A 27,924-nucleotide genomic window follows, 5' to 3' on the forward strand; every position below is an offset into this window, starting at 1 on the left:
GGAAGGGATTCTCAAAGATCACTGAGCCCAACTGCGGGGCAGCCTCAACAATCACACCCTGTGCCCAAGAGCGCTGTCCAAACAATTTTGGAGCTCCGTCAGCCTTGGTGCTGGGACCTCTTCCCTGGAGAGCCTCTTCCAGTGGCCAAGCACCCTCTGGCTCTGAAGAGCCTTTTCCTTCTATCCACCCTAAGCCTGCACTGGCACATCTTGCAGGCCATTCTCTTGGGTGTTCCCAGTGGCTCCAGGACTGAAGAGAGTAGTGCATGGCCTTCTGCTTCCCCTCCTCAGGAAGCTGCTGACTGCTAGAGGCTCCTGCCTAGGCAATTCCACCTCAAAAACATGGCAATGACAGCAAACAGAAAGGAGCTGGGACAGAGGAGCTCAGGCTTTGCAACCATGAGGATCAGAAGGAAGGCTACTGACACATCCTTGGCAGAACCATTTTTAACTGGAGCATTGTTTGGACCTTTTTCAGGTGGAAAGGAGAGGAACAATGAAAAGGAAAGCAAGAGCCAACAATCAGCCGTGAGTTTTGGCCTAGGGTTAAAGGGCAGCAAACTGGAGGAATGGCCAAGAGGAGAACTGCTCTTTCACACTCACGCTGGGATGGCTTCAAGCCTGTGCAGCCACAGGAAGGCTCTCTCGAGCACTTGCCTTTCTTACCTCCACCTCCTTCTTCCTTCAGACACATCAATGTTGGCAGCGACTTTCAGGCTGAGCTCCCAGAGCTGCAGAGCAGAGCACCAAGTGAGGATGAAGAGCCTGCAACCCTGCTCTGGAAGCCCTGGGGGGAAGATGACTCTGACATGGAAAAACCTGACAGAGGTAGCTTCTCTTCAAGCTTTTCTTCCACCCCTGACATACTTGGGTCTTTCAAAAGCTCCTTTTGCATAGAAAGGCAGCTTTTTGCAGCCTCTGCTTCTCTCCCTGTCTCGCCCATCTTCCCATCTACAAGTGTTAGAGGCAAGGAGAATGCTCTGCTTCTGCAGCAGAGCAGGAAAAAGAGCAAGCATCTTGCTCTCCAAATTGCTCAGGCCCATTTGCCACTGCAAGAGGGGAGATTGGCCTCCACTTCTTCTTACAGAAGCTGCTTTGAAGGGAGAGCCAGCACTGCGGGGGCCCTCGCTTCAGCTGGCCCTGCCTTTGCTCTCCTTTTCATGCTCTCCAAGCTGCTGCATTTAGCTCCCGGCCTTTCCTTGCGCCTTGCATGGCAACCTTTGCCCTTGCTGGCCTCAAGGCTGACTTTGGCTGGGTTTTTGTTGTGCTTGCAGTAAGAGAACTGCTGGACATGGCCAGCTCCCGTGGCATTCCCGGGGCAGCAGCTGACCTGGAGCGCGCCCTGCACTGCCTGCACCAGGCACGCGGCAGCGTTGCGGTAAGAAGCGGCTCTGTGGGCGCACACAAGAGGGCACAGGGAATGCACAAGGCCCGCCCACTGGGACAGCCTTTCCTGCCTGCTCCTTCAAGGAGTGTCTTTCTAGGGAGCAGAGCACTGGCTGCCTGCTGTGTCTCCTCCAGCTGCGTCAGGGCTGAGCCCAAAGGGCTCCAGCAGGGACAATCTCCCTCCTGCAGGTGGCGGCGCAAGGCCCTGCAGCCTGCTGCCTTGGAAATGGCCTGCCCGTCTGGGTTCTCTAAGACATTTGGAGGGGAAATTCCCACAAGCCTCAGTCAGCTGAGGCCATTCTGGCTGCAGCAGGAGCAAAATCATTACGTTGGTGAGCAAAATGTCACTCTTGGGGACCAGGATCAAAGGGCTGGGCAGCAAAAACTAGGCACTGGCATCAAATCCCAGGCTCTCACCCACATGGCATACAGTTGCTTGAATGTCTGAAGAGGCAAAGTAGCTGAAAGGCAGCATCTCTGATTTTTGGCTCATTTTGGATGTGGTGCGGTGGCTAAAGCCTTTTCCCCTTGGATCTTGCAGGAGGCTCTGGAGATGTTGCTCTCAGGGGGGCCTGCGACAACTCAAGGCCATCCCTTGGCCGATTATCATTACGCAGGTAAGCAAAGCAGAGCTTCTTCCTTCACTGGCAGATGCTGCCGTCCCCTTCATTGTTGTGGCAAGCGTTTCTGCTTTAACAAATTGGGCTTAACACCAGCACAAGGTCTTGTCTTCTCGGCGGGTGGGGAAAGCACCAGCATCTAGTCCTTCAGCTTGACTTGTTTTCCAGTCCTTTTCCCTGGGCAATGCCTGCTCTTGTCTTCATCACCTTCTCAGGGAGCAGACATGTACTCACACGTCAATGATGGCCTGCTACCATTTGCTTTTTGTGGCCACTGGGATCTACTTCATGTGGATCCAGGGATCCATTTACCTGCTGCTTTTTATTGCCAGGCTCTGACAGATGGACACCTGAGGAGAAGGACTCCTTCCAAAAGGCTTTCCACACCTATGGCAAGGATTTCCATCTCATCCAGAAGCAGGTAAAGCCGCAGGACATTCTTTACCTGAGCAGATCATCACCAGCAAAGCTTGCTTATGTCTGCTAACAAGCACTGGCCTTCAGTCTCTCTCTTCTCAAGTACCAAAACTGTTCAAGTAGTAACAAAACAGGACATCAAAGGCCTGTGTGAAAAGGATGATCCTGTCTCTCCAGCCCTTTTCTCCAAGCTCTTTTGGAAGATAAAGCTTTATTCTCTCAGACTTTTTGCGCAATTCTGCTGCTGCTTCCACAAGACATTGTGCTGGCATGACTGCAGTGAAGCCGGGAAAGAAGAGCTGTGCTAGATGCATTTCTTGTTGATCTGTGCATTACGTCTGTTGCCACGTAGCATGATACACGGTTTACTACATTGCATGATGCCTCTCTTTCTCCATGTTGATTTCATTTTACACCCTCCTCCATTTACTTCATGATTTTACTTCCTAGTTTACTCCATCTTCTACTTTTTCCCCAATGCACCCTACCAAGGAATTTTAGATTCCTTCTTTTTCCCTTCCCAACAGATCCAGACTAAGACCGTGGCACAGTGTGTGGAGTACTACTACACCTGGAAAAAGGAGCATCCAGTTGCCAGCACTCTTGCTCAGGTGAGGGGGAAGAAAATCCAGGCGTGCCAGGAGGGTGGAGAAACTGGGAGAAGGGGACAAAACCTGCTGGCGAGCCATGCCAGACACCGCTTTGCCAGGATCACATCAGCCCGTGCGCTGGCAAAGGCGCAGCAGATGCTGCCCAGGCCTTCCTTCTGCTGCTGCCCTGAAATACGCCATTCTGGAGCCTAACTTTGAGCCAAGAAAGCCGCACCACCACCCAAATGGGCTTTGGCTCTCTACGGATGGTTTTCTCAAGGGCTGCCACCTTAGCTGACTCCAATCAGACCCTTCCTTCCCCGCTTAATTCCCCCTGACATCAGCAATCCCTGTGTTCAGGGAGATGCTGCAAACATTCAGGCAGATTTTGTACATTCCCACCATACTCCCCAGGAAGGAGCTGCCAGTGCTGTGGCTCCCCTCACACTTTCCTTAACAGCAAAGAGCAATTGGGTTGGCAATAGTGAGAGAGAGAGAGGGAGAGACTATTCTGGGTTGTATAAAGTGTCTAACCATGTGTCTTCTCGAATTTGACTGAATTTCCATCCCATTCCCAAGACATTTCTGGAGGAAAACTAGAGGGAAATAGATGTTAGGCAGAGAGGTAGAAATAAGAAATGTCGAATTCTAGAGAGCCACACATTTATGCCACCCCTTTGGCCTGTGGAAAAGAGGAGCATTTCCCTCCAAGCTCTGCCTTGGCAGCCCGCCGCAGCCCACTGGCAAAGGCAGCCGTTTGCTCAGCTCTTGAGGCTTTGGAAGGATTTCCTTAGGCCGATAGATTTTTGTGCTGGATGCAGGCATTTCCAGCTTTCTGAGGGGAAGGAAACATTGAAACAGGATTCTTTGATTTCCAGGGCGTGGGCAAAGCCAAGAGGAGCAAAAGCCCCCCCAGAAAGGAGGAGGGGCAGACAGGGAAGAGAAGCCGCAAGAGGGCTGGCAGCGCCGAGTGTCCCTGCTGCCAACCGCGCCAGGCGCCCCGTTCGGCGGGAGGCCCCTTTCCCTGCGGCCAGTGCAAACGGTGCGCAACTTCCTGCTCCTTCTGCTCCAACCTGCGCCTTTGCACTAAAACAGGCTGACCCTTTGCAAAGGCGCCGCAGGGCAAGCTCACGCCACTTGCACCATCGCCCCTCGCAGCCCTGCTCAAGCGTACAACCCACCTCAAACCCAAACAGCTCCCTTCAAACCCAGCCTTCACAATCAAACCTTGCCATGCCCCAACCAGACACACTGCATCCAAGTAGCAGCAGATGCATCAAAGCTTCCTTTGATGCTGCTGATCAAATTCCAAATAGGATGCAACAAAAGGAGGAAGACATTTCAAGGCATTGAAACAAGAAAGGTTGGACTCATGGGCTGATCAATTCACAATGTGCCACTGCCCAAAAAGACAGAAATTTGGACTTAAACGGAGATCTTGGCGCTTGCTTCAATGGTGTGTACTAAATTGACCAATGTACTAAATTGACCAAATTTGTTTCCTATCTTCCAGGGTGTTTGAAACCATCAAGGAAAGGAACAAACACAGGAGAAGACATCGGCCTCACAAGGAAGCAGAGCCTCTCCCCAAGAAGAAAAGACCAAATTAGACAAGGCTGCGGCTTGTCCAGGCCTAGCAAGGCTTAGGCGTCAATAGGACTAGTTAGGAATAGGACTGATTTTTACGCTTTTAGACTTGTTGAAATTCTACTTAGTTAGTTTACATGATAGGAATCTCCTTCATTTCTTAGTTAAGTTACATGCATATTATTCAAGATTCTTTAGTAGTATTAGATTTATCAGTACCTGCAAGACATTTAGTGTTAGTTACGATCCGTCTTTTACCATTTCACCTTTATTGAGACAGAATCTGTTTTTATCATTAAACCGTGTTTGTTCCACTTTGTCTTTTGGTCTGTGTGAAATCACTCCAGCAACGTTTGTTCCATTTGCCTGCTGTTGCAAACACAGCACACTCCCTGACAGGAGAATCTGGGCACGCACCACCTCCCCCAGGCACAGCCCCTTGCTCAGCTGGCAGGACTGGCAAAGTTGTGTCTCCTTTACTGCCAGGGAAAGAACGCGGGCGCTTCATCCTTTGACTACTAAACATCTCAGCTGCCAGTGGAAAGGGAGGCTTTGTTTAATTCAATCAATTGGATCTAAATGAGTGCTCTGCTCTCACCATCTTTTCTGCCTCAAAGCAACGGCTTTAGTCATTTTGTAGTCCAGCAACATAACTTTGTTTCATTTTGGGGGACTGATGGACCTGACCACCTTGGAGCACGTTTCTAGAACCCCTCCGATTCTATCACATTCATAACCACATGCACCACAAAGGTATCAGTAGTCCAGTTTCAGTTTCTCTTGAAAGGAACACTCTCCCGCCCTGGGCCTCCACCAATCTCCTCAGCTAAAGCAGAGCGGCTGGCATCATTATCCTCTCTCTGGCTTCCCACACTTCAGGTATTTGCAGCAAAGAAGAAGCAAAGTCCCTCTTTTATCTAGCCCAGCAAATGGCACTGCCCAGCAAGGCTTTGGTGGCAGGGGCTGTGCAGGGTGGAGAGGGGGCCAGGGAGGGGGCAATTGCCAGGCTGCTTCTGGGAAGCGCAGGCAAGCTTGCCCTTGTCTGATGGAGCCAGTGCAGCTGGCCTTTGGAGCCTACAAAGTGTCTGCCTTGCAGTGCCACTTGGTACAGCTGCCCCCTCACTTTGCTGCCCTGTGCGCAACATGCAGCTGGGAAGGAAGCAAGATGGGCACTGAAGCAAGATTTGCTTTGCCTTAACAATAGGCAGGAAAGCAGCAAAACTGGCTGGCTTTGGTCCTATCTGGCATCTAAGTATGAAAAGAAACGTGAAGGCCGTCAGTGTGGAAAGGTAATTCCGTCAGCGTTCCTGTCTTAGAGGAATCCCCGAGTCTTTTGAGACAAACACTTAGCTTCTCCAAGGGAGCTGCAAGAGGGATGTAGAAATTCTGCATTCATGTGTGCTGCAGAAATGCCACTGTGCTGTCCCTGTGTGTGTGTGTGTGTGTCCCCATCATTTCCCCTGAGAAACATTCTGTTTCTCCAAGTTTCAGGGAAGGAATGATGAGGTGAGAGACCAGCTCAGAGGCCCAAGGAGGGAAAACATCAAGTGACATAATTGGGCACCAAACGGAGATTTGACAAAGGGGGCAGCATGAATGCCTCCACTTTGAGAGGAAGCTTTGAAGTTGGCTCTCTGCTGAACAACTTGCACATTCCAGCTCCTCTCAGAGCTGGAGGAGAGCCTGTGGGAGGAGTCGTGCTGCTTCTCCAGGGCAGGAGATGAGCTCTGGGCCCTTGGACACAGCCAGCCTCCTGGGCACGTTCAGCTGGGGACACCTTGCAGAGAAGCAGCGAGGAGAGACACGCCTGTCCCTGCACTGATTTAGCCCGTCTCCTCAGACCACACAGGTCAAAAGGCCAATGGCAAGGGTCTCAGAGCAAGCTTGCAGCAGCAGAAGTAAAAGGGGCAAAGGTAGCCCATGCCTGTTTGTGTGCCATGGCTCCACTGGGGTTCTACATGGAATGTTGGGCTGTGCCCATGGCAACTGTCGTTGTCTCCTGCTCCTGCGGCCGTTGGCGGAACGCTGCTGGAGCAGCACTGGAGCAGCAGCTGCAGGATCAGCTCCTGGGCTGTCCCTGAGCAGCCGCCTCCTGCACTCAGCGCCACACCCGGCCTCTGCACCCACATCCTCGTCTCCCCGCCTGCCTCCAGGCATCCCCACAGCACTTGGGCACCGTCAAAGGTAAGAAAATCCCCGTTTGCCCTCAAAGCACTAACACAAGGCCACCAGGCTCCAGCTGCCTCTCCCACCAACCACGACACACAGCCTGCGTGCTCACTTTCCCCACACCAGCTTCCATGTCAAAGCGGGCTGCACCTTGCCAAGGAATCGTCTTGCCTCCCGGGCAAACACAGACACTTCCATAGAGGATGCAGAGAGCTGTCACAGTGCACTTGCAGATCCTCCTCCACAGATCACCTGCTTCAAAGTTCTTGGCACCCATTGCACTCCTAAACCCAGCTTTTGGTGACCCCAAAACAAATTGTTCATGGCTGAGGAGTTCAGGCCTTCAGTGTCAACAAATCCCATTATGCCCTGACTCAGCTCACACCTGCTCCAAAGCTGCAAAAACAAGAATGATGGCACTTCTCCTCTGGGACCCCTGTCATTCAGGCCATGCAAGCATTTGACCGGCCTTGTCCTCAAGCACAGGTGTTCAACTTCAAAAATCATCTGCTATCAGCAATCCTTATGTGCTTGCATAGTTACGTCTCTGATAGGAACATTCTCTTTTCCTATCGTATAGATACTTTTTTGCAATGCATGTAGGGCTGGTTCCGCCTCATGCTCAGGGGCAACTGGGAAATGCCGTCTTCTCAAGAACACACTCACAGTATCAGAGAATTTTCTGGCTTGGAAGGGATTCTCAAAGATCACTGAGCCCAACTGCGGGGCAGCCTCAACAATCACACCCTGTGCCCAAGAGCGCTGTCCAAACAATTTTGGAGCTCCGTCAGCCTTGGTGCTGGGACCTCTTCCCTGGAGAGCCTCTTCCAGTGGCCAAGCACCCTCTGGCTCTGAAGAGCCTTTTCCTTCTATCCACCCTAAGCCTGCACTGGCACATCTTGCAGGCCATTCTCTTGGGTGTTCCCAGTGGCTCCAGGACTGAAGAGAGTAGTGCATGGCCTTCTGCTTCCCCTCCTCAGGAAGCTGCTGACTGCTAGAGGCTCCTGCCTAGGCAATTCCACCTCAAAAACATGGCAATGACAGCAAACAGAAAGGAGCTGGGACAGAGGAGCTCAGGCTTTGCAACCATGAGGATCAGAAGGAAGGCTACTGACACATCCTTGGCAGAACCATTTTTAACTGGAGCATTGTTTGGACCTTTTTCAGGTGGAAAGGAGAGGAACAATGAAAAGGAAAGCAAGAGCCAACAATCAGCCGTGAGTTTTGGCCTAGGGTTAAAGGGCAGCAAACTGGAGGAATGGCCAAGAGGAGAACTGCTCTTTCACACTCACGCTGGGATGGCTTCAAGCCTGTGCAGCCACAGGAAGGCTCTCTCGAGCACTTGCCTTTCTTACCTCCACCTCCTTCTTCCTTCAGACACATCAATGTTGGCAGCGACTTTCAGGCTGAGCTCCCAGAGCTGCAGAGCAGAGCACCAAGTGAGGATGAAGAGCCTGCAACCCTGGTCTGGAAGCCCTGGGGGGAAGATGACTCTGACATGGAAAAACCTGACAGAGGTAGCTTCTCTTCAAGCTTTTCTTCCACCCCTGACATACTTGGGTCTTTCAAAAGCTCCTTTTGCATAGAAAGGCAGCTTTTTGCAGCCTCTGCTTCTCTCCCTGTCTCGCCCATCTTCCCATCTACAAGTGTTAGAGGCAAGGAGAATGCTCTGCTTCTGCAGCAGAGCAGGAAAAAGAGCAAGCATCTTGCTCTCCAAATTGCTCAGGCCCATTTGCCACTGCAAGAGGGGAGATTGGCCTCCACTTCTTCTTACAGAAGCTGCTTTGAAGGGAGAGCCAGCACTGCGGGGGCCCTCGCTTCAGCTGGCCCTGCCTTTGCTCTCCTTTTCATGCTCTCCAAGCTGCTGCATTTAGCTCCCGGCCTTTCCTTGCGCCTTGCATGGCAACCTTTGCCCTTGCTGGCCTCAAGGCTGACTTTGGCTGGGTTTTTGTTGTGCTTGCAGTAAGAGAACTGCTGGACATGGCCAGCTCCCGTGGCATTCCCGGGGCAGCAGCTGACCTGGAGCGCGCCCTGCACTGCCTGCACCAGGCACGCGGCAGCGTTGCGGTAAGAAGCGGCTCTGTGGGCGCACACAAGAGGGCACAGGGAATGCACAAGGCCCGCCCACTGGGACAGCCTTTCCTGCCTGCTCCTTCAAGGAGTGTCTTTCTAGGGAGCAGAGCACTGGCTGCCTGCTGTGTCTCCTCCAGCTGCGTCAGGGCTGAGCCCAAAGGGCTCCAGCAGGGACAATCTCCCTCCTGCAGGCGGCGGCGCAAGGCCCTGCAGCCTGCTGCCTTGGAAATGGCCTGCCCGTCTGGGTTCTCTAAGACATTTGGAGGGGAAATTCCCACAAGCCTCAGTCAGCTGAGGCCATTCTGGCTGCAGCAGGAGCAAAATCATTACGTTGGTGAGCAAAATGTCACTCTTGGGGACCAGGATCAAAGGGCTGGGCAGCAAAAACTAGGCACTGGCATCAAATCCCAGGCTCTCACCCACATGGCATACAGTTGCTTGAATGTCTGAAGAGGCAAAGTAGCTGAAAGGCAGCATCTCTGATTTTTGGCTCATTTTGGATGTGGTGCGGTGGCTAAAGCCTTTTCCCCTTGGATCTTGCAGGAGGCTCTGGAGATGTTGCTCTCAGGGGGGCCTGCGACAACTCAAGGCCATCCCTTGGCCGATTATCATTACGCAGGTAAGCAAAGCAGAGCTTCTTCCTTCACTGGCAGATGCTGCCGTCCCCTTCATTGTTGTGGCAAGCGTTTCTGCTTTAACAAATTGGGCTTAACACCAGCACAAGGTCTTGTCTTCTCGGCGGGTGGGGAAAGCACCAGCATCTAGTCCTTCAGCTTGACTTGTTTTCCAGTCCTTTTCCCTGGGCAATGCCTGCTCTTGTCTTCATCACCTTCTCAGGGAGCAGACATGTACTCACACGTCAATGATGGCCTGCTACCATTTGCTTTTTGTGGCCACTGGGATCTACTTCATGTGGATCCAGGGATCCATTTACCTGCTGCTTTTTATTGCCAGGCTCTGACAGATGGACACCTGAGGAGAAGGACTCCTTCCAAAAGGCTTTCCACACCTATGGCAAGGATTTCCATCTCATCCAGAAGCAGGTAAAGCCGCAGGACATTCTTTACCTGAGCAGATCATCACCAGCAAAGCTTGCTTATGTCTGCTAACAAGCACTGGCCTTCAGTCTCTCTCTTCTCAAGTACCAAAACTGTTCAAGTAGTAACAAAACAGGACATCAAAGGCCTGTGTGAAAAGGATGATCCTGTCTCTCCAGCCCTTTTCTCCAAGCTCTTTTGGAAGATAAAGCTTTATTCTCTCAGACTTTTTGCGCAATTCTGCTGCTGCTTCCACAAGACATTGTGCTGGCATGACTGCAGTGAAGCCGGGAAAGAAGAGCTGTGCTAGATGCATTTCTTGTTGATCTGTGCATTACGTCTGTTGCCACGTAGCATGATACACGGTTTACTACATTGCATGATGCCTCTCTTTCTCCATGTTGATTTCATTTTACACCCTCCTCCATTTACTTCATGATTTTACTTCCTAGTTTACTCCATCTTCTACTTTTTCCCCAATGCACCCTACCAAGGAATTTTAGATTCCTTCTTTTTCCCTTCCCAACAGATCCAGACTAAGACCGTGGCACAGTGTGTGGAGTACTACTACACCTGGAAAAAGGAGCATCCAGTTGCCAGCACTCTTGCTCAGGTGAGGGGGAAGAAAATCCAGGCGTGCCAGGAGGGTGGAGAAACTGGGAGAAGGGGACAAAACCTGCTGGCGAGCCATGCCAGACACCGCTTTGCCAGGATCACATCAGCCCGTGCGCTGGCAAAGGCGCAGCAGATGCTGCCCAGGCCTTCCTTCTGCTGCTGCCCTGAAATACGCCATTCTGGAGCCTAACTTTGAGCCAAGAAAGCCGCACCACCACCCAAATGGGCTTTGGCTCTCTACGGATGGTTTTCTCAAGGGCTGCCACCTTAGCTGACTCCAATCAGACCCTTCCTTCCCCGCTTAATTCCCCCTGACATCAGCAATCCCTGTGTTCAGGGAGATGCTGCAAACATTCAGGCAGATTTTGTACATTCCCACCATACTCCCCAGGAAGGAGCTGCCAGTGCTGTGGCTCCCCTCACACTTTCCTTAACAGCAAAGAGCAATTGGGTTGGCAATAGTGAGAGAGAGAGAGGGAGAGACTATTCTGGGTTGTATAAAGTGTCTAATCATGTGTCTTCTCGAATTTGACTGAATTTCCATCCCATTCCCAAGACATTTCTGGAGGAAAACTAGAGGGAAATAGATGTTAGGCAGAGAGGTAGAAATAAGAAATGTCGAATTCTAGAGAGCCACACATTTATGCCACCCCTTTGGCCTGTGGAAAAGAGGAGCATTTCCCTCCAAGCTCTGCCTTGGCAGCCCGCCGCAGCCCACTGGCAAAGGCAGCCGTTTGCTCAGCTCTTGAGGCTTTGGAAGGATTTCCTTAGGCCGATAGATTTTTGTGCTGGATGCAGGCATTTCCAGCTTTCTGAGGGGAAGGAAACATTGAAACAGGATTCTTTGATTTCCAGGGCGTGGGCAAAGCCAAGAGGAGCAAAAGCCCCCCCAGAAAGGAGGAGGGGCAGACAGGGAAGAGAAGCCGCAAGAGGGCTGGCAGCGCCGAGTGTCCCTGCTGCCAACCGCGCCAGCCGCCCCGTTCGGCGGGAGGCCCCTTTCCCTGCGGCCAGTGCAAACGGTGCGCAACTTCCTGCTCCTTCTGCTCCAACCTGCGCCTTTGCACTAAAACAGGCTGACCCTTTGCAAAGGCGCCGCAGGGCAAGCTCACGCCACTTGCACCATGACCCCTCGCAGCCCTGCTCAAGCGTACAACCCACCTCAAACCCAAACAGCTCCCTTCAAACCCAGCCTTCACAATCAAACCTTGCCATGCCCCAACCAGACACACTGCATCCAAGTAGCAGCAGATGCATCAAAGCTTCCTTTGATGCTGCTGATCAAATTCCAAATAGGATGCAACAAAAGGAGGAAGACATTTCAAGGCATTGAAACAAGAAAGGTTGGACTCATGGGCTGATCAATTCACAATGTGCCACTGCCCAAAAAGACAGAAATTTGGACTTAAACGGAGATCTTGGCGCTTGCTTCAATGGTGTGTACTAAATTGACCAATGTACTAAATTGACCAAATTTGTTTCCTATCTTCCAGGGTGTTTGAAACCATCAAGGAAAGGAACAAACACAGGAGAAGACATCGGCCTCGCAAGGAAGCAGAGCCTCTCCCCAAGAAGAAAAGACCAAATTAGACAAGGCTGCGGCTTGTCCAGGCCTAGCAAGGCTTAGGCGTCAATAGGACTAGTTAGGAATAGGACTGATTTTTACGCTTTTAGACTTGTTGAAATTCTACTTAGTTAGTTTACATGATAGGAATCTCCTTCATTTCTTAGTTAAGTTACATGCATATTATTCAAGATTCTTTAGTAGTATTAGATTTATCAGTACCTGCAAGACATTTAGTGTTAGTTACGATCCGTCTTTTACCATTTCACCTTTATTGAGACAGAATCTGTTTTTATCATTAAACCGTGTTTGTTCCACTTTGTCTTTTGGTCTGTGTGAAATCACTCCAGCAACGTTTGTTCCATTTGCCTGCTGTTGCAAACACAGCACACTCCCTGACAGGAGAATCTGGGCACGCACCACCTCCCCCAGGCACAGCCCCTTGCTCAGCTGGCAGGACTGGCAAAGTTGTGTCTCCTTTACTGCCAGGGAAAGAACGCGGGCGCTTCATCCTTTGACTACTAAACATCTCAGCTGCCAGTGGAAAGGGAGGCTTTGTTTAATTCAATCAATTGGATCTAAATGAGTGCTCTGCTCTCACCATCTTTTCTGCCTCAAAGCAACGGCTTTAGTCATTTTGTAGCCCAGCAACATAACTTTGTTTCATTTTGGGGGACTGATGGACCTGACCACCTTGGAGCACGTTTCTAGAACCCCTCCGATTCTATCACATTCATAACCACATGCACCACAAAGGTATCAGTAGTCCAGTTTCAGTTTCTCTTGAAAGGAACACTCTCCCGCCCTGGGCCTCCACCAATCTCCTCAGCTAAAGCAGAGCGGCTGGCATCATTATCCTCTCTCTGGCTTCCCACACTTCAGGTATTTGCAGCAAAGAAGAAGCAAAGTCCCTCTTTTATCTAGCCCAGCAAATGGCACTGCCCAGCAAGGCTTTGGTGGCAGGGGCTGTGCAGGGTGGAGAGGGGGCCAGGGAGGGGGCAATTGCCAGGCTGCTTCTGGGAAGCGCAGGCAAGCTTGCCCTTGTCTGATGGAGCCAGTGCAGCTGGCCTTTGGAGCCTACAAAGTGTCTGCCTTGCAGTGCCACTTGGTACAGCTGCCCCCTCACTTTGCTGCCCTGTGCGCAACATGCAGCTGGGAAGGAAGCAAGATGGGCACTGAAGCAAGATTTGCTTTGCCTTAACAATAGGCAGGAAAGCAGCAAAACTGGCTGGCTTTGGTCCTATCTGGCATCTAAGTATGAAAAGAAACGTGAAGGCCGTCAGTGTGGAAAGGTAATTCCGTCAGCGTTCCTGTCTTAGAGGAATCCCCGAGTCTTTTGAGACAAACACTTAGCTTCTCCAAGGGAGCTGCAAGAGGGATGTAGAAATTCTGCATTCATGTGTGCTGCAGAAATGCCACTGTGCTGTCCCTGTGTGTGTGTGTGTGTGTCCCCATCATTTCCCCTGAGAAACATTCTGTTTCTCCAAGTTTCAGGGAAGGAATGATGAGGTGAGAGACCAGCTCAGAGGCCCAAGGAGGGAAAACATCAAGTGACATAATTGGGCACCAAACGGAGATTTGACAAAGGGGGCAGCATGAATGCCTCCACTTTGAGAGGAAGCTTTGAAGTTGGCTCTCTGCTGAACAACTTGCACATTCCAGCTCCTCTCAGAGCTGGAGGAGAGCCTGTGGGAGGAGTCGTGCTGCTTCTCCAGGGCAGGAGATGAGCTCTGGGCCCTTGGACACAGCCAGCCTCCTGGGCACGTTCAGCTGGGGACACCTTGCAGAGAAGCAGCGAGGAGAGACACGCCTGTCCCTGCACTGATTTAGCCCGTCTCCTCAGACCACACAGGTCAAAAGGCCAATGGCAAGGGTCTCAGAGCAAGCTTGCAGCAGCAGAAGTAAAAGGGGCAAAGGTAGCCCATGCCTGTTTGTGTGCCATGGCTCCACTGGGGTTCTACATGGAATGTTGGGCTGTGCCCATGGCAACTGTCGTTGTCTCCTGCTCCTGCGGCCGTTGGCGGAACGCTGCTGGAGCAGCACTGGAGCAGCAGCTGCAGGATCAGCTCCTGGGCTGTCCCTGAGCAGCCGCCTCCTGCACTCAGCGCCACACCCGGCCTCTGCACCCACATCCTCGTCTCCCCGCCTGCCTCCAGGCATCCCCACAGCACTTGGGCACCGTCAAAGGTAAGAAAATCCCCGTTTGCCCTCAAAGCACTAACACAAGGCCACCAGGCTCCAGCTGCCTCTCCCACCAACCACGACACACAGCCTGCGTGCTCACTTTCCCCACACCAGCTTCCATGTCAAAGCGGGCTGCACCTTGCCAAGGAATCGTCTTGCCTCCCGGGCAAACACAGACACTTCCATAGAGGATGCAGAGAGCTGTCACAGTGCACTTGCAGATCCTCCTCCACAGATCACCTGCTTCAAAGTTCTTGGCACCCATTGCACTCCTAAACCCAGCTTTTGGTGACCCCAAAACAAATTGTTCATGGCTGAGGAGTTCAGGCCTTCAGTGTCAACAAATCCCATTATGCCCTGACTCAGCTCACACCTGCTCCAAAGCTGCAAAAACAAGAATGATGGCACTTCTCCTCTGGGACCCCTGTCATTCAGGCCATGCAAGCATTTGACCGGCCTTGTCCTCAAGCACAGGTGTTCAACTTCAAAAATCATCTGCTATCAGCAATCCTTATGTGCTTGCATAGTTACGTCTCTGATAGGAACATTCTCTTTTCCTATCGTATAGATACTTTTTTGCAATGCATGTAGGGCTGGTTCCGCCTCATGCTCAGGGGCAACTGGGAAATGCCGTCTTCTCAAGAACACACTCACAGTATCAGAGAATTTTCTGGCTTGGAAGGGATTCTCAAAGATCACTGAGCCCAACTGCGGGGCAGCCTCAACAATCACACCCTGTGCCCAAGAGCGCTGTCCAAACAATTTTGGAGCTCCGTCAGCCTTGGTGCTGGGACCTCTTCCCTGGAGAGCCTCTTCCAGTGGCCAAGCACCCTCTGGCTCTGAAGAGCCTTTTCCTTCTATCCACCCTAAGCCTGCACTGGCACATCTTGCAGGCCATTCTCTTGGGTGTTCCCAGTGGCTCCAGGACTGAAGAGAGTAGTGCATGGCCTTCTGCTTCCCCTCCTCAGGAAGCTGCTGACTGCTAGAGGCTCCTGCCTAGGCAATTCCACCTCAAAAACATGGCAATGACAGCAAACAGAAAGGAGCTGGGACAGAGGAGCTCAGGCTTTGCAACCATGAGGATCAGAAGGAAGGCTACTGACACATCCTTGGCAGAACCATTTTTAACTGGAGCATTGTTTGGACCTTTTTCAGGTGGAAAGGAGAGGAACAATGAAAAGGAAAGCAAGAGCCAACAATCAGCCGTGAGTTTTGGCCTAGGGTTAAAGGGCAGCAAACTGGAGGAATGGCCAGGAGGAGAACTGCTCTTTCACACTCACGCTGGGATGGCTTCAAGCCTGTGCAGCCACAGGAAGGCTCTCTCGAGCACTTGCCTTTCTTACCTCCACCTCCTTCTTCCTTCAGACACATCAATGTTGGCAGCGACTTTCAGGCTGAGCTCCCAGAGCTGCAGAGCAGAGCACCAAGTGAGGATGAAGAGCCTGCAACCCTGCTCTGGAAGCCCTGGGGGGAAGATGACTCTGACATGGAAAAACCTGACAGAGGTAGCTTCTCTTCAAGCTTTTCTTCCACCCCTGACATACTTGGGTCTTTCAAAAGCTCCTTTTGCATAGAAAGGCAGCTTTTTGCAGCCTCTGCTTCTCTCCCTGTCTCGCCCATCTTCCCATCTACAAGTGTTAGAGGCAAGGAGAATGCTCTGCTTCTGCAGCAGAGCAGGAAAAAGAGCAAGCATCTTGCTCTCCAAATTGCTCAGGCCCATTTGCCACTGCAAGAGGGGAGATTGGCCTCCACTTCTTCTTACAGAAGCTGCTTTGAAGGGAGAGCCAGCACTGCGGGGGCCCTCGCTTCAGCTGGCCCTGCCTTTGCTCTCCTTTTCATGCTCTCCAAGCTGCTGCATTTAGCTCCCGGCCTTTCCTTGCGCCTTGCATGGCAACCTTTGCCCTTGCTGGCCTCAAGGCTGACTTTGGCTGGGTTTTTGTTGTGCTTGCAGTAAGAGAACTGCTGGACATGGCCAGCTCCCGTGGCATTCCCGGGGCAGCAGCTGACCTGGAGCGCGCCCTGCACTGCCTGCACCAGGCACGCGGCAGCGTTGCGGTAAGAAGCGGCTCTGTGGGCGCACACAAGAGGGCACAGGGAATGCACAAGGCCCGCCCACTGGGACAGCCTTTCCTGCCTGCTCCTTCAAGGAGTGTCTTTCTAGGGAGCAGAGCACTGGCTGCCTGCTGTGTCTCCTCCAGCTGCGTCAGGGCTGAGCCCAAAGGGCTCCAGCAGGGACAATCTCCCTCCTGCAGGCGGCGGCGCAAGGCCCTGCAGCCTGCTGCCTTGGAAATGGCCTGCCCGTCTGGGTTCTCTAAGACATTTGGAGGGGAAATTCCCACAAGCCTCAGTCAGCTGAGGCCATTCTGGCTGCAGCAGGAGCAAAATCATTACGTTGGTGAGCAAAATGTCACTCTTGGGGACCAGGATCAAAGGGCTGGGCAGCAAAAACTAGGCACTGGCATCAAATCCCAGGCTCTCACCCACATGGCATACAGTTGCTTGAATGTCTGAAGAGGCAAAGTAGCTGAAAGGCAGCATCTCTGATTTTTGGCTCATTTTGGATGTGGTGCGGTGGCTAAAGCCTTTTCCCCTTGGATCTTGCAGGAGGCTCTGGAGATGTTGCTCTCAGGGGGGCCTGCGACAACTCAAGGCCATCCCTTGGCCGATTATCATTACGCAGGTAAGCAAAGCAGAGCTTCTTCCTTCACTGGCAGATGCTGCCGTCCCCTTCATTGTTGTGGCAAGCGTTTCTGCTTTAACAAATTGGGCTTAACACCAGCACAAGGTCTTGTCTTCTCGGCGGGTGGGGAAAGCACCAGCATCTAGTCCTTCAGCTTGACTTGTTTTCCAGTCCTTTTCCCTGGGCAATGCCTGCTCTTGTCTTCATCACCTTCTCAGGGAGCAGACATGTACTCACACGTCAATGATGGCCTGCTACCATTTGCTTTTTGTGGCCACTGGGATCTACTTCATGTGGATCCAGGGATCCATTTACCTGCTGCTTTTTATTGCCAGGCTCTGACAGATGGACACCTGAGGAGAAGGACTCCTTCCAAAAGGCTTTCCACACCTATGGCAAGGATTTCCATCTCATCCAGAAGCAGGTAAAGCCGCAGGACATTCTTTACCTGAGCAGATCATCACCAGCAAAGCTTGCTTATGTCTGCTAACAAGCACTGGCCTTCAGTCTCTCTCTTCTCAAGTACCAAAACTGTTCAAGTAGTAACAAAACAGGACATCAAAGGCCTGTGTGAAAAGGATGATCCTGTCTCTCCAGCCCTTTTCTCCAAGCTCTTTTGGAAGATAAAGCTTTATTCTCTCAGACTTTTTGCGCAATTCTGCTGCTGCTTCCACAAGACATTGTGCTGGCATGACTGCAGTGAAGCCGGGAAAGAAGAGCTGTGCTAGATGCATTTCTTGTTGATCTGTGCATTACGTCTGTTGCCACGTAGCATGATACACGGTTTACTACATTGCATGATGCCTCTCTTTCTCCATGTTGATTTCATTTTACACCCTCCTCCATTTACTTCATGATTTTACTTCCTAGTTTACTCCATCTTCTACTTTTTCCCCAATGCACCCTACCAAGGAATTTTAGATTCCTTCTTTTTCCCTTCCCAACAGATCCAGACTAAGACCGTGGCACAGTGTGTGGAGTACTACTACACCTGGAAAAAGGAGCATCCAGTTGCCAGCACTCTTGCTCAGGTGAGGGGGAAGAAAATCCAGGCGTGCCAGGAGGGTGGAGAAACTGGGAGAAGGGGACAAAACCTGCTGGCGAGCCATGCCAGACACCGCTTTGCCAGGATCACATCAGCCCGTGCGCTGGCAAAGGCGCAGCAGATGCTGCCCAGGCCTTCCTTCTGCTGCTGCCCTGAAATACGCCATTCTGGAGCCTAACTTTGAGCCAAGAAAGCCCCACCACCACCCAAATGGGCTTTGGCTCTCTACGGATGGTTTTCTCAAGGGCTGCCACCTTAGCTGACTCCAATCAGACCCTTCCTTCCCCGCTTAATTCCCCCTGACATCAGCAATCCCTGTGTTCAGGGAGATGCTGCAAACATTCAGGCAGATTTTGTACATTCCCACCATACTCCCCAGGAAGGAGCTGCCAGTGCTGTGGCTCCCCTCACACTTTCCTTAACAGCAAAGAGCAATTGGGTTGGCAATAGTGAGAGAGAGAGAGGGAGAGACTATTCTGGGTTGTATAAAGTGTCTAACCATGTGTCTTCTCGAATTTGACTGAATTTCCATCCCATTCCCAAGACATTTCTGGAGGAAAACTAGAGGGAAATAGATGTTAGGCAGAGAGGTAGAAATAAGAAATGTCGAATTCTAGAGAGCCACACATTTATGCCACCCCTTTGGCCTGTGGAAAAGAGGAGCATTTCCCTCCAAGCTCTGCCTTGGCAGCCCGCCGCAGCCCACTGGCAAAGGCAGCCGTTTGCTCAGCTCTTGAGGCTTTGGAAGGATTTCCTTAGGCCGATAGATTTTTGTGCTGGATGCAGGCATTTCCAGCTTTCTGAGGGGAAGGAAACATTGAAACAGGATTCTTTGATTTCCAGGGCGTGGGCAAAGCCAAGAGGAGCAAAAGCCCCCCCAGAAAGGAGGAGGGGCAGACAGGGAAGAGAAGCCGCAAGAGGGCTGGCAGCGCCGAGTGTCCCTGCTGCCAACCGCGCCAGCCGCCCCGTTCGGCGGGAGGCCCCTTTCCCTGCGGCCAGTGCAAACGGTGCGCAACTTCCTGCTCCTTCTGCTCCAACCTGCGCCTTTGCACTAAAACAGGCTGACCCTTTGCAAAGGCGCCGCAGGGCAAGCTCACGCCACTTGCACCATGACCCCTCGCAGCCCTGCTCAAGCGTACAACCCACCTCAAACCCAAACAGCTCCCTTCAAACCCAGCCTTCACAATCAAACCTTGCCATGCCCCAACCAGACACACTGCATCCAAGTAGCAGCAGATGCATCAAAGCTTCCTTTGATGCTGCTGATCAAATTCCAAATAGGATGCAACAAAAGGAGGAAGACATTTCAAGGCATTGAAACAAGAAAGGTTGGACTCATGGGCTGATCAATTCACAATGTGCCACTGCCCAAAAAGACAGAAATTTGGACTTAAACGGAGATCTTGGCGCTTGCTTCAATGGTGTGTACTAAATTGACCAATGTACTAAATTGACCAAATTTGTTTCCTATCTTCCAGGGTGTTTGAAACCATCAAGGAAAGGAACAAACACAGGAGAAGACATCGGCCTCGCAAGGAAGCAGAGCCTCTCCCCAAGAAGAAAAGACCAAATTAGACAAGGCTGCGGCTTGTCCAGGCCTAGCAAGGCTTAGGCGTCAATAGGACTAGTTAGGAATAGGACTGATTTTTACGCTTTTAGACTTGTTGAAATTCTACTTAGTTAGTTTACATGATAGGAATCTCCTTCATTTCTTAGTTAAGTTACATGCATATTATTCAAGATTCTTTAGTAGTATTAGATTTATCAGTACCTGCAAGACATTTAGTGTTAGTTACGATCCGTCTTTTACCATTTCACCTTTATTGAGACAGAATCTGTTTTTATCATTAAACCGTGTTTGTTCCACTTTGTCTTTTGGTCTGTGTGAAATCACTCCAGCAACGTTTGTTCCATTTGCCTGCTGTTGCAAACACAGCACACTCCCTGACAGGAGAATCTGGGCACGCACCACCTCCCCCAGGCACAGCCCCTTGCTCAGCTGGCAGGACTGGCAAAGTTGTGTCTCCTTTACTGCCAGGGAAAGAACGCGGGCGCTTCATCCTTTGACTACTAAACATCTCAGCTGCCAGTGGAAAGGGAGGCTTTGTTTAATTCAATCAATTGGATCTAAATGAGTGCTCTGCTCTCACCATCTTTTCTGCCTCAAAGCAACGGCTTTAGTCATTTTGTAGTCCAGCAACATAACTTTGTTTCATTTTGGGGGACTGATGGACCTGACCACCTTGGAGCACGTTTCTAGAACCCCTCCGATTCTATCACATTCATAACCACATGCACCACAAAGGTATCAGTAGTCCAGTTTCAGTTTCTCTTGAAAGGAACACTCTCCCGCCCTGGGCCTCCACCAATCTCCTCAGCTAAAGCAGAGCGGCTGGCATCATTATCCTCTCTCTGGCTTCCCACACTTCAGGTATTTGCAGCAAAGAAGAAGCAAAGTCCCTCTTTTATCTAGCCCAGCAAATGGCACTGCCCAGCAAGCCTTTGGTGGCAGGGGCTGTGCAGGGTGGAGAGGGGGCCAGGGAGGGGGCAATTGCCAGGCTGCTTCTGGGAAGCGCAGGCAAGCTTGCCCTTGTCTGATGGAGCCAGTGCAGCTGGCCTTTGGAGCCTACAAAGTGTCTGCCTTGCAGTGCCACTTGGTACAGCTGCCCCCTCACTTTGCTGCCCTGTGCGCAACATGCAGCTGGGAAGGAAGCAAGATGGGCACTGAAGCAAGATTTGCTTTGCCTTAACAATAGGCAGGAAAGCAGCAAAACTGGCTGGCTTTGGTCCTATCTGGCATCTAAGTATGAAAAGAAACGTGAAGGCCGTCAGTGTGGAAAGGTAATTCCGTCAGCGTTCCTGTCTTAGAGGAATCCCCGAGTCTTTTGAGACAAACACTTAGCTTCTCCAAGGGAGCTGCAAGAGGGATGTAGAAATTCTGCATTCATGTGTGCTGCAGAAATGCCACTGTGCTGTCCCTGTGTGTGTGTGTGTGTGTCCCCATCATTTCCCCTGAGAAACATTCTGTTTCTCCAAGTTTCAGGGAAGGAATGATGAGGTGAGAGACCAGCTCAGAGGCCCAAGGAGGGAAAACATCAAGTGACATAATTGGGCACCAAACGGAGATTTGACAAAGGGGGCAGCATGAATGCCTCCACTTTGAGAGGAAGCTTTGAAGTTGGCTCTCTGCTGAACAACTTGCACATTCCAGCTCCTCTCAGAGCTGGAGGAGAGCCTGTGGGAGAAGTCGTGCTGCTTCTCCAGGGCAGGAGATGAGCTCTGGGCCCTTGGACACAGCCAGCCTCCTGGGCACGTTCAGCTGGGGACACCTTGCAGAGAAGCAGCGAGGAGAGACACGCCTGTCCCTGCACTGATTTAGCCCGTCTCCTCAGACCACACAGGTCAAAAGGCCAATGGCAAGGGTCTCAGAGCAAGCTTGCAGCAGCAGAAGTAAAAGGGGCAAAGGTAGCCCATGCCTGTTTGTGTGCCATGGCTCCACTGGGGTTCTACATGGAATGTTGGGCTGTGCCCATGGCAACTGTCGTTGTCTCCTGCTCCTGCGGCCGTTGGCGGAACGCTGCTGGAGCAGCACTGGAGCAGCAGCTGCAGGATCAGCTCCTGGGCTGTCCCTGAGCAGCCGCCTCCTGCACTCAGCGCCACACCCGGCCTCTGCACCCACATCCTCGTCTCCCCGCCTGCCTCCAGGCATCCCCACAGCACTTGGGCACCGTCAAAGGTAAGAAAATCCCCGTTTGCCCTCAAAGCACTAACACAAGGCCACCAGGCTCCAGCTGCCTCTCCCACCAACCACGACACACAGCCTGCGTGCTCACTTTCCCCACACCAGCTTCCATGTCAAAGCGGGCTGCACCTTGCCAAGGAATCGTCTTGCCTCCCGGGCAAACACAGACACTTCCATAGAGGATGCAGAGAGCTGTCACAGTGCACTTGCAGATCCTCCTCCACAGATCACCTGCTTCAAAGTTCTTGGCACCCATTGCACTCCTAAACCCAGCTTTTGGTGACCCCAAAACAAATTGTTCATGGCTGAGGAGTTCAGGCCTTCAGTGTCAACAAATCCCATTATGCCCTGACTCAGCTCACACCTGCTCCAAAGCTGCAAAAACAAGAATGATGGCACTTCTCCTCTGGGACCCCTGTCATTCAGGCCATGCAAGCATTTGACCGGCCTTGTCCTCAAGCACAGGTGTTCAACTTCAAAAATCATCTGCTATCAGCAATCCTTATGTGCTTGCATAGTTACGTCTCTGATAGGAACATTCTCTTTTCCTATCGTATAGATACTTTTTTGCAATGCATGTAGGGCTGGTTCCGCCTCATGCTCAGGGGCAACTGGGAAATGCCGTCTTCTCAAGAACACACTCACAGTATCAGAGAATTTTCTGGCTTGGAAGGGATTCTCAAAGATCACTGAGCCCAACTGCGGGGCAGCCTCAACAATCACACCCTGTGCCCAAGAGCGCTGTCCAAACAATTTTGGAGCTCCGTCAGCCTTGGTGCTGGGACCTCTTCCCTGGAGAGCCTCTTCCAGTGGCCAAGCACCCTCTGGCTCTGAAGAGCCTTTTCCTTCTATCCACCCTAAGCCTGCACTGGCACATCTTGCAGGCCATTCTCTTGGGTGTTCCCAGTGGCTCCAGGACTGAAGAGAGTAGTGCATGGCCTTCTGCTTCCCCTCCTCAGGAAGCTGCTGACTGCTAGAGGCTCCTGCCTAGGCAATTCCACCTCAAAAACATGGCAATGACAGCAAACAGAAAGGAGCTGGGACAGAGGAGCTCAGGCTTTGCAACCATGAGGATCAGAAGGAAGGCTACTGACACATCCTTGGCAGAACCATTTTTAACTGGAGCATTGTTTGGACCTTTTTCAGGTGGAAAGGAGAGGAACAATGAAAAGGAAAGCAAGAGCCAACAATCAGCCGTGAGTTTTGGCCTAGGGTTAAAGGGCAGCAAACTGGAGGAATGGCCAAGAGGAGAACTGCTCTTTCACACTCACGCTGGGATGGCTTCAAGCCTGTGCAGCCACAGGAAGGCTCTCTCGAGCACTTGCCTTTCTTACCTCCACCTCCTTCTTCCTTCAGACACATCAATGTTGGCAGCGACTTTCAGGCTGAGCTCCCAGAGCTGCAGAGCAGAGCACCAAGTGAGGATGAAGAGCCTGCAACCCTGGTCTGGAAGCCCTGGGGGGAAGATGACTCTGACATGGAAAAACCTGACAGAGGTAGCTTCTCTTCAAGCTTTTCTTCCACCCCTGACATACTTGGGTCTTTCAAAAGCTCCTTTTGCATAGAAAGGCAGCTTTTTGCAGCCTCTGCTTCTCTCCCTGTCTCGCCCATCTTCCCATCTACAAGTGTTAGAGGCAAGGAGAATGCTCTGCTTCTGCAGCAGAGCAGGAAAAAGAGCAAGCATCTTGCTCTCCAAATTGCTCAGGCCCATTTGCCACTGCAAGAGGGGAGATTGGCCTCCACTTCTTCTTACAGAAGCTGCTTTGAAGGGAGAGCCAGCACTGCGGGGGCCCTCGCTTCAGCTGGCCCTGCCTTTGCTCTCCTTTTCATGCTCTCCAAGCTGCTGCATTTAGCTCCCGGCCTTTCCTTGCGCCTTGCATGGCAACCTTTGCCCTTGCTGGCCTCAAGGCTGACTTTGGCTGGGTTTTTGTTGTGCTTGCAGTAAGAGAACTGCTGGACATGGCCAGCTCCCGTGGCATTCCCGGGGCAGCAGCTGACCTGGAGCGCGCCCTGCACTGCCTGCACCAGGCACGCGGCAGCGTTGCGGTAAGAAGCGGCTCTGTGGGCGCACACAAGAGGGCACAGGGAATGCACAAGGCCCGCCCACTGGGACAGCCTTTCCTGCCTGCTCCTTCAAGGAGTGTCTTTCTAGGGAGCAGAGCACTGGCTGCCTGCTGTGTCTCCTCCAGCTGCGTCAGGGCTGAGCCCAAAGGGCTCCAGCAGGGACAATCTCCCTCCTGCAGGTGGCGGCGCAAGGCCCTGCAGCCTGCTGCCTTGGAAATGGCCTGCCCGTCTGGGTTCTCTAAGACATTTGGAGGGGAAATTCCCACAAGCCTCAGTCAGCTGAGGCCATTCTGGCTGCAGCAGGAGCAAAATCATTACGTTGGTGAGCAAAATGCCACTCTTGGGGACCAGGATCAAAGGGCTGGGCAGCAAAAACTAGGCACTGGCATCAAATCCCAGGCTCTCACCCACATGGCATACAGTTGCTTGAATGTCTGAAGAGGCAAAGTAGCTGAAAGGCAGCATCTCTGATTTTTGGCTCATTTTGGATGTGGTGCGGTGGCTAAAGCCTTTTCCCCTTGGATCTTGCAGGAGGCTCTGGAGATGTTGCTCTCAGGGGGGCCTGCGACAACTCAAGGCCATCCCTTGGCCGATTATCATTACGCAGGTAAGCAAAGCAGAGCTTCTTCCTTCACTGGCAGATGCTGCCGTCCCCTTCATTGTTGTGGCAAGCGTTTCTGCTTTAACAAATTGGGCTTAACACCAGCACAAGGTCTTGTCTTCTCGGCGGGTGGGGAAAGCACCAGCATCTAGTCCTTCAGCTTGACTTGTTTTCCAGTCCTTTTCCCTGGGCAATGCCTGCTCTTGTCTTCATCACCTTCTCAGGGAGCAGACATGTACTCACACGTCAATGATGGCCTGCTACCATTTGCTTTTTGTGGCCACTGGGATCTACTTCATGTGGATCCAGGGATCCATTTACCTGCTGCTTTTTATTGCCAGGCTCTGACAGATGGACACCTGAGGAGAAGGACTCCTTCCAAAAGGCTTTCCACACCTATGGCAAGGATTTCCATCTCATCCAGAAGCAGGTAAAGCCGCAGGACATTCTTTACCTGAGCAGATCATCACCAGCAAAGCTTGCTTATGTCTGCTAACAAGCACTGGCCTTCAGTCTCTCTCTTCTCAAGTACCAAAACTGTTCAAGTAGTAACAAAACAGGACATCAAAGGCCTGTGTGAAAAGGATGATCCTGTCTCTCCAGCCCTTTTCTCCAAGCTCTTTTGGAAGATAAAGCTTTATTCTCTCAGACTTTTTGCGCAATTCTGCTGCTGCTTCCACAAGACATTGTGCTGGCATGACTGCAGTGAAGCCGGGAAAGAAGAGCTGTGCTAGATGCATTTCTTGTTGATCTGTGCATTACGTCTGTTGCCACGTAGCATGATACACGGTTTACTACATTGCATGATGCCTCTCTTTCTCCATGTTGATTTCATTTTACACCCTCCTCCATTTACTTCATGATTTTACTTCCTAGTTTACTCCATCTTCTACTTTTTCCCCAATGCACCCTACCAAGGAATTTTAGATTCCTTCTTTTTCCCTTCCCAACAGATCCAGACTAAGACCGTGGCACAGTGTGTGGAGTACTACTACACCTGGAAAAAGGAGCATCCAGTTGCCAGCACTCTTGCTCAGGTGAGGGGGAAGAAAATCCAGGCGTGCCAGGAGGGTGGAGAAAATGGGAGAAGGGGAGAAAACCTGCTGGCGAGCCATGCCAGACACCGCTTTGCCAGGATCACATCAGCCCGTGCGCTGGCAAAGGCGCAGCAGATGCTGCCCAGGCCTTCCTTCTGCTGCTGCCCTGAAATACGCCATTCTGGAGCCTAACTTTGAGCCAAGAAAGCCACACCACCACCCAAATGGGCTTTGGCTCTCTACGGATGCGTTTCTCAAGGGCTGCCACCTTAGCTGACTCCAATCAGACCCTTCCTTCCCCGCTTAATTCCCCCTGACATCAGCAATCCCTGTGTTCAGGGAGATGCTGCAAACATTCAGGCAGATTTTGTACATTCCCACCATACTCCCCAGGAAGGAGCTGCCAGTGCTGTGGCTCCCCTCACACTTTCCTTAACAGCAAAGAGCAATTGGGTTGGCAATAGTGAGAGAGAGAGAGGGAGAGACTATTCTGGGTTGTATAAAGTGTCTAACCATGTGTCTTCTCGAATTTGACTGAATTTCCATCCCATTCCCAAGACATTTCTGGAGGAAAACTAGAGGGAAATAGATGTTAGGCAGAGAGGTAGAAATAAGAAATGTCGAATTCTAGAGAGCCACACATTTATGCCACCCCTTTGGCCTGTGGAAAAGAGGAGCATTTCCCTCCAAGCTCTGCCTTGGCAGCCCGCCGCAGCCCACTGGCAAAGGCAGCCGTTTGCTCAGCTCTTGAGGCTTTGGAAGGATTTCCTTAGGCCGATAGATTTTTGTGCTGGATGCAGGCATTTCCAGCTTTCTGAGGGGAAGGAAACATTGAAACAGGATTCTTTGATTTCCAGGGCGTGGGCAAAGCCAAGAGGAGCAAAAGCCCCCCCAGAAAGGAGGAGGGGCAGACAGGGAAGAGAAGCCGCAAGAGGGCTGGCAGCGCCGAGTGTCCCTGCTGCCAACCGCGCCAGCCGCCCCGTTCGGCGGGAGGCCCCTTTCCCTGCGGCCAGTGCAAACGGTGCGCAACTTCCTGCTCCTTCTGCTCCAACCTGCGCCTTTGCACTAAAACAGGCTGACCCTTTGCAAAGGCGCCGCAGGGCAAGCTCACGCCACTTGCACCATCGCCCCTCGCAGCCCTGCTCAAGCGTACAACCCACCTCAAACTTAAACAGCTCCCTTCAAACCCAGCCTTCACAATCAAACCTTGCCATGCCCCAACCAGACACACTGCATCCAAGTAGCAGCAGATGCATCAAAGCTTCCTTTGATGCTGCTGATCAAATTCCAAATAGGATGCAACAAAAGGAGGAAGACATTTCAAGGCATTGAAACAAGAAAGGTTGGACTCATGGGCTGATCAATTCACAATGTGCCACTGCCCAAAAAGACAGAAATTTGGACTTAAACGGAGATCTTGGCGCTTGCTTCAATGGTGTGTACTAAATTGACCAATGTACTAAATTGACCAAATTTGTTTCCTATCTTCCAGGGTGTTTGAAACCATCAAGGAAAGGAACAAACACAGGAGAAGACATCGGCCTCGCAAGGAAGCAGAGCCTCTCCCCAAGAAGAAAAGACCAAATTAGACAAGGCTGCGGCTTGTCCAGGCCTAGCAAGGCTTAGGCGTCAATAGGACTAGTTAGGAATAGGACTGATTTTTACGCTTTTAGACTTGTTGAAATTCTACTTAGTTAGTTTACATGATAGGAATCTCCTTCATTTCTTAGTTAAGTTACATGCATATTATTCAAGATTCTTTAGTAGTATTAGATTTATCAGTACCTGCAAGACATTTAGTGTTAGTTACGATCCGTCTTTTACCATTTCACCTTTATTGAGACAGAATCTGTTTTTATCATTAAACCGTGTTTGTTCCACTTTGTCTTTTGGTCTGTGTGAAATCACTCCAGCAACGTTTGTTCCATTTGCCTGCTGTTGCAAACACAGCACACTCCCTGACAGGAGAATCTGGGCACGCACCACCTCCCCCAGGCACAGCCCCTTGCTCAGCTGGCAGGACTGGCAAAGTTGTGTCTCCTTTACTGCCAGGGAAAGAACGCGGGCGCTTCATCCTTTGACTACTAAACATCTCAGCTGCCAGTGGAAAGGGAGGCTTTGTTTAATTCAATCAATTGGATCTAAATGAGTGCTCTGCTCTCACCATCTTTTCTGCCTCAAAGCAACGGCTTTAGTCATTTTGTAGCCCAGCAACATAACTTTGTTTCATTTTGGGGGACTGATGGACCTGACCACCTTGGAGCACGTTTCTAGAACCCCTCCGATTCTATCACATTCATAACCACATGCACCACAAAGGTATCAGTAGTCCAGTTTCAGTTTCTCTTGAAAGGAACACTCTCCCGCCCTGGGCCTCCACCAATCTCCTCAGCTAAAGCAGAGCGGCTGGCATCATTATCCTCTCTCTGGCTTCCCACACTTCAGGTATTTGCAGCAAAGAAGAAGCAAAGTCCCTCTTTTATCTAGCCCAGCAAATGGCACTGCCCAGCAAGGCT

Source organism: Zonotrichia albicollis, chromosome Z, assembly GCF_047830755.1.
Source record: "Zonotrichia albicollis isolate bZonAlb1 chromosome Z, bZonAlb1.hap1, whole genome shotgun sequence".
Classification (NCBI taxonomy): domain Eukaryota; kingdom Metazoa; phylum Chordata; class Aves; order Passeriformes; family Passerellidae; genus Zonotrichia; species Zonotrichia albicollis.